Raw genomic sequence first — 6,743 nt, 5'->3', positions numbered from 1 at the left:
CCCCACGATGTGCCAAGAAAACCTCTGGAAAAAGGTAACCAAGGATTTGAACAACATAATTATTACCCTTTTGTTTTGTCAATTACAAAGTTACTTTGAGTGATTGTGACAGACAACATAAGGATTACAAACTCTTAAAAGTATCACACTGAAAAGCTTCTCTGCACTATCCAAAATTCAAACCTTTGTTAGTAAGAATGAAGAGATTAATGGAAAAGTTTATCCAGGTAATAAACAAGAACACACACCAAATGCCATGAAGACTGGCTTTATTTGTAAGGCTACGTAAATACAAAGCTTGGGTATGTCTCTTTTTCCCTAAATGAAATTGCATCTTTACAGATTCTAAAGTCTTATTTTTTATTTATTTATTTATTTTTAAAGAAACCTAGAAAAAGGTTTTGCAAAAAAAAAAAAAAAAAAAAACAAAAAACTGTTAGATCATTTCAGTCACATCCCTGAGAAAAACCTGAGATATGACAACTGTGAAAGTCCTCTAAAGAATGCCATATCCTAAGGTTCATGAAAATAAGATACCTTGTTCCTAAACTAACCTGTACAAAAACAAATGAACTTAAAACTGAGCTTCATACTTTGTGATCATATCATTTTTAATAAATTTTGATAAAAATGAACTAAAAACAACAAAACCACAGAGCATCAGCTGGGTCACCCTTGGTCAGGAAAACAAAAACATATCTTAACGTCCAATTAGCATGGCCCTGGGATAACAATATTATATGGACTGAGTTCAATATAGTCCATAACACTGAAATCTTTCCCAGGATTCTGGTAGCCTTCTTGGCAAACCCAGTCTACAGCTACAAATGCTAGAAACTTGCAAAAGACAGCAGTAAAGGTCTGCAAAATCTGGATGAGACAGGCCTGAATCTATGCTACCAGATTAAACCAAGGAGCATACAGCTCGGTTTAATACCACCACATTAAACGAAGCATAGCACGGCCTATTCTTACACAGCCAAACTTGCTCTTCCCCTCTCTTCCATCTCAATAATTTGTTGTTCTCCAGGATGTCCAGCACAGTCTTATTTCCCTGCTCTAATGCTATCACTGTGCCAATATTGAATGGGAAACATTAGTTGGCATGGACTAAAACATTGGTAGGAATCTTTCTCACAATCACCAGATGAATGTTGAGCAGTGCCCAAGCATTGCTATATCCTATACATGTGTGAAATGTGTGGGTTAAACAAGTACATGTAAAGGAAGTCAGTATCCATGTACCAATTTTTAAAAGAGATAATCTTGAACTTCTGGCTGGTAAGTATATTTCAGGAAACACATCTTGTACTAAGTTGTAAGTCTTCTGAGTGGAGAGATGGATTTATGTTCCTTTAGACATAAATTAATGGCTTCTGTGGAATCATAGAATCAAAGATCTGCTCGAAGGGACCGTAAGATTTCACCTAGCCCAACACCCCCGCAATGAACAGGGACACACACAGCTAGACCAGGTCACTAAGAGCCTCATCCAGCCTGATCATGAATCCACAACCACTAAGCAGCCTATTCCAGTGCTCTACAACCCTTATCATAAAACTATTTTTTTCTTCTATCCAAAATAAATCTCCCCTGTTTTATGAATTTGACACCATTTGCCCTAGTGCTATCACAAAAGATCCTGCCTGTCTCCTCCTTTCTTATGGTGCTCCTTCAGGTGCTGAAAAGCCATTATTGGGTCTCCCCAGAGTTCTCTCCTCTACAGGCAGCCAAAATTATCTCAGCTTGTCCTCACAGGGGAAATGCCCCAACCTTATGGAAATTCTTGTAGCCCTCTGTAGACACTTCTATAGCTGCATATGTCACCTGTACTTAAGGCACATCTAAATGCAGTACTCCAGGTGAGATTTCATGTTGCAGAGTAGAGGGACGGGATCTGTGGGCCATGTTTCTTTAATGCAGCCCAGGACACTATTGGCCTTCTGGGCTGCAAGGGCATATTGCAAGCCACACATAAGCCAGAAGTGTGCCCTTGCAGCCCAGATAGCCAACTGTTTGCTGAACAGTATTAAAGTATTCTACAGAGGCAGAGCAATAAAATAGGATCCTAACTACAAGAACAGGAAAAAAGCAAGGAAAAAAACTGGAAAAGCAATAGAAAAATCAATTATATATACAATAATCAGCTACATCTCAATAAAAATATGAGTCGTACAAGTTGATAATACATGAAAATTCTTTTCACAATGCATCACAGAAGACCAATACATTAATTGTTTGCTGCACAATAAATTGTTTTTTTAGTGGCGAACTGGTGACATATTAGCAGCAGCTCTAATGAAGATCAGTAATTGCAGACAATTTTTTTTACTTATACCAACTTCCATGCACCAGTTCTAAAATAGACAAATTCCATTAAGTATAAAACACTTCTTAAAGCTTTGAAGGAGACCTTTGCTTATGGAAAGGAAATTGGATATGTTGAAGTGATATGGCGTATGACAATGAAAGAGATCTCTATTTTAGACACCTTTGTAACTTCTCACTGTGCAATTATAAAGAAGGAACTGGAAATCTCTTTGTAATTTATAAAAAAGTAACTAATGAACTGCTGCGTTCTTCAATTGTGACAGTTTGGGGAGTGAGGATAGGAAGAGAAGATGCATCCAGATAAAGTGGCAAGTAACAAGACATACACAGTTTAAACAGAAGCAGCAGTTTGGTAATGGATTACATCAATCTAAAAATAGGAAGTTAACATTAACCAGTAGTTTTTAATTGATGTATTTTGGTTCTGGGAGCAGAAAATAAAGGTTGTTTATTTTTTCTTTTGTCTTAAAAAAAAAAAAACAAAAAAAAAACACAAACATTCTTCGTGGAACGAAGGGATTATTTAAATCCCCATGTACTCACACAGCCGAAGCAAACTGCATTCCTTCTTTGTAAGAACAGAACTTTCTTCCGAGATGTGCGTTTTGTTAGTCAAGGTTAATAATTAGTCAAGATAATTTTGAGATGTTTACACTACAATATTGTGACACCTGACTTCCACATATCAGCTCAGATGCAGAAGTTCCCTGACTATAAACTCATGCCCACTGTACTTTCCTGTTGCACGAAAAATCTCTGCAGAAAAAAACAATGAGATTTGTAAGGATGACATCTTTCACAGCTTCTTGATTCAAATGCAGAAATCAAAACCGTTATTGAATTTTGAAATCTTTGTGAAAGCAAACATTAACTACTTACTTTTCTTCATTGTACATAATCTGGCTCAGCCTGGGGACAAACATTAGCCAACGTAATAACAAAGTGAAATCAGGAGTGGGTCAAGGAAATCCTCCAGAATTTTAACATAGGTATGTTGAAATGAAGGTGCACTACCTGTACATGTTTGTAGCTTAATTGTGTTAAGCTCTTTGTTGCTTCTAGGAAAAAACTGAAATTAATAAGAATTCCTACTTTTCTTGGGATAACATCTTCCATAGATTTAATCCCTTCTTGTACCTAATTTCATCATGCGGGGTAGCTGTAGTTTTCATTTTACATTCAACTCAACAGCATGATGAATAGCTATTGTCAGCTTTGCTTCACCTTGACCTGTGGCTGCAGCAGTGGGGCAGGCTGGGGTCAAGGAGATGGCCTCAAATAATCTACAATTTTCCTACCCCTACTCCTACCCTCTTTGTTTAAGCTTCCCTTTACCTCCCTTCTCTCTCCTCCCGCCCCCCACTTCTTTCTCTTTTGCTGTTCTGAGGGAGACTGAACAATAACTAAAAATGATGGATATCACAGATTGTCGTTTGTTGCCCTTTTATGACACTTCCATCACCTTCTTTCAAAATCATCCTAACACTGTAGTATATGTTTTTCTTTATTCTACAGGGAAAAAGTCCTATTTCATTCATTTATATATTTCCTTTTGGTTCAGTATTTTATTTACAGCATATGGGGATTAATTCTATGTGATTGACTTACTACATTACTGTATTAAGATCATTGTAAGAACTGGCCTTTTGATAATATCCAATTGAGGCTGATTTTGTCTGAAAGTTTTTACCAGTAAAGCTATAGGCCTTCCCACATTAAAGCAGGAATACGTTCACTGCATATAACTACTGGCAGTTTCCAGTTAGAAGCCATGCAGGAAGAAATATTACATAAAGCACTGAGAGGTAAGGATAGGAAGAGAGATAGTACTGTTTAAGGACACAGACTTGCTAGAGGAGTTATAGACTAGGAATATGAGATCAGAAACTTCAGCATTCCTTGGACTCACTTGGCAAGAGAATTGGGAGGAAAGAACCAAGTAAGTAAACGTGGACTGGATAGATAAGACAACAGGGCAAAGAGCCAGAAGTTGTAGAGGCTGAGCCCAGCAAAGAGCATCTTTTTCCACAACAAAAAAATATTTCTGAGTGCCAGCACTCTTACAAGCAGCCATAACTGTGGTATCCTTGAACTGCTGAGCATGTTAGTTTTGCAAGATGAATGTTCCATGGATGAAGGACTTCACTATTGTCATGTTATCCATTATGGTGACTTCTGTTGCATGTGCTGATATACCCTAGCTGGACTTGCACTGAAGTGTTACAGAAGGGATTTATTAAAAAATACTTTGAGATGTAAAAAGAGAAAGTTTACTTCCATGTTCAGAAAAGGAACAAATATATAACCCTGCAACAAAATTACAGAGATCACCAAAAGTATTATACCAATAATTCAATAGAGCAAAGAATTGCACTGTATGTGATACAGTGCTTAAACATACGTTTTTCCTAATTTAATGCAAATTGCTAGGTATGTGAATCATTATGCACATATGCATCTCAGATTTATACATACAAAATTCATGTGAGAATTCATTGTTCAGATGCCTGTTATGTTCTTGAAGTTTGGAATTGTACATTTTTCATTTCATTTTGTTTTTCCTCTGTCTGACAAGAGACACTTTTGTGTTATCCACACACCCCAACCACCACAGCTGTTCTCCTTGCCTCTTCAGAAAAGCAGACCCACATGACCTGCTCATGACCTGCTCATGGCTCTGTGTGTGCACTTCTCTTGTCATAGGAATGTATCTGTTTCAAGGAGATCTTTCTCGTTAAGACCTACGATTTCTCAGTATTTTTAAATGAAGAAATATGCTCTTAATCACATTACCACAACAATTTTCATTTCCAGCCAATTAAAATTAGACTCAACTTTAAATATTTATTATTAATTACACTTTGAAGTATTCTGTTTGATACATAGGGGTTTTTTTGTTTGTTTGTTTTTTAAATTAAATGATAAATAAATCCATGAGAACACAATGAGAAATACTAGGTGCAAAACTACTTGCTGCTATTTGGCAAAATTATATCACTTTCGTTGTGAAGGAAGTAAAAAGTAACATGCAACAAAATTATACAACATTAAAATAAGAACCTTTGCTGTGAAAGAAACGTGTAATTGGTGTAAACAGACAAACAGTGTTACCCTGAGGCATGAACTAGGAGTTCATCATAAACAGACCCACAGATACAGACCAAAACCAGACATAGCTTGAAGAACATACTAAACACTTCATGATTTAAAGAGGTAGATTTTCATGGGCATAGCTGGTGCAGGCTCTTGTTCATCACTCATGAAAATGCATAGTCAGTGATGGCAACCATGCTAAAAAAGTGTTTTGTAGCTGCAAATTCACTCTATCAGATAGTGATATTATGCCCTTTGTATCTGTTGTAGTGTCCACAGAAAAAAATAGGAAGCATTACTTCTGGAGTGACCTGCGCAATAACCAGTAAACATCGCTATCAGGCTCAAGCAGTCTACATAATAACGCTGAAATGTAGAACAGAAAAATGGATTCATAGGATATAAGAAAAAGAAAATTGGATAAACATGTCCCTGAGGCTTGCAGAGTAGGCACCACTGTTTCTTCCAAAGGAAATTCAAGTTACCTGATGTACTACCTGCAGTTGTAGTTAGTTTACGAAGACAGGAGGGAACTGCTAACCACTGTCTATAAAACCAATGATTTCAATACATATTGTCTCCTGCCATTTATTGCTACACAGAGGGAAACTGTTGAGCAGCTAGTCACACTTTCTGATTCTGAGGAACTGATTTGTTGCAGCTTTGGTTCAGGCAAGAGCAAATCCAGGAAAGGAGCGGCTTTAATTTATGCCACTGTCAGAGTGTCTCACGGTCCCTCTACCACTGGAGTTCCTCTCTGCCACAACCTTTCATGCTCTGACAAGGGATTTCCCAGGCAGAAATATATATGTGTGTATTGCACAGATGGTTTGCATATGCGCAGTAGACTTAACATATCTGATTTACTGCGTATGCACCGACCATCTGTGCAGCACATGTGCATCAGGTCTGATGTGTACTGGACACATTGGACTTACTGTGCATGTGCTACACAGTTAATCTGCACACACACAGTAGCCACAGCTCTGACTGAGTTGCCAGACATCCAGATGGCCAGAGTCCTTAAATTCCTTCCAGAGAAAAAAATGAAGATGGAATAAGAGGATGTTTGCTTTTATTTCTAGTGAATATCACAGCTCAACTTTTATTCACAAATGTAGTGGATAATGAGTGCCCATGGTAACTTCATTGCTTACTAAAATGGATACACCATTTTAGTTTTTTACTTGAAAAAACTCCAATACACAAAGAGAAGCTCCCTGCTGGTCACGTATGGCCTAAAGCAGGGTGTAGACAACAAAGCAGAGCTCTGACAAAACTCAAAAAACTTTACAGAAAAACTCTATCAGCAGGTTAAA

This window comes from Centrocercus urophasianus, unplaced genomic scaffold (genome assembly GCF_019232065.1).
Source record: "Centrocercus urophasianus isolate 14NV4802_14NV808 unplaced genomic scaffold, USGS_Curo_1.0 seq_14, whole genome shotgun sequence".
NCBI lineage: Eukaryota > Metazoa > Chordata > Aves > Galliformes > Phasianidae > Centrocercus > Centrocercus urophasianus.
The sequence above is the reverse complement of the archived record's forward strand: the minus strand, read 5'-3'. Positions refer to the sequence as shown.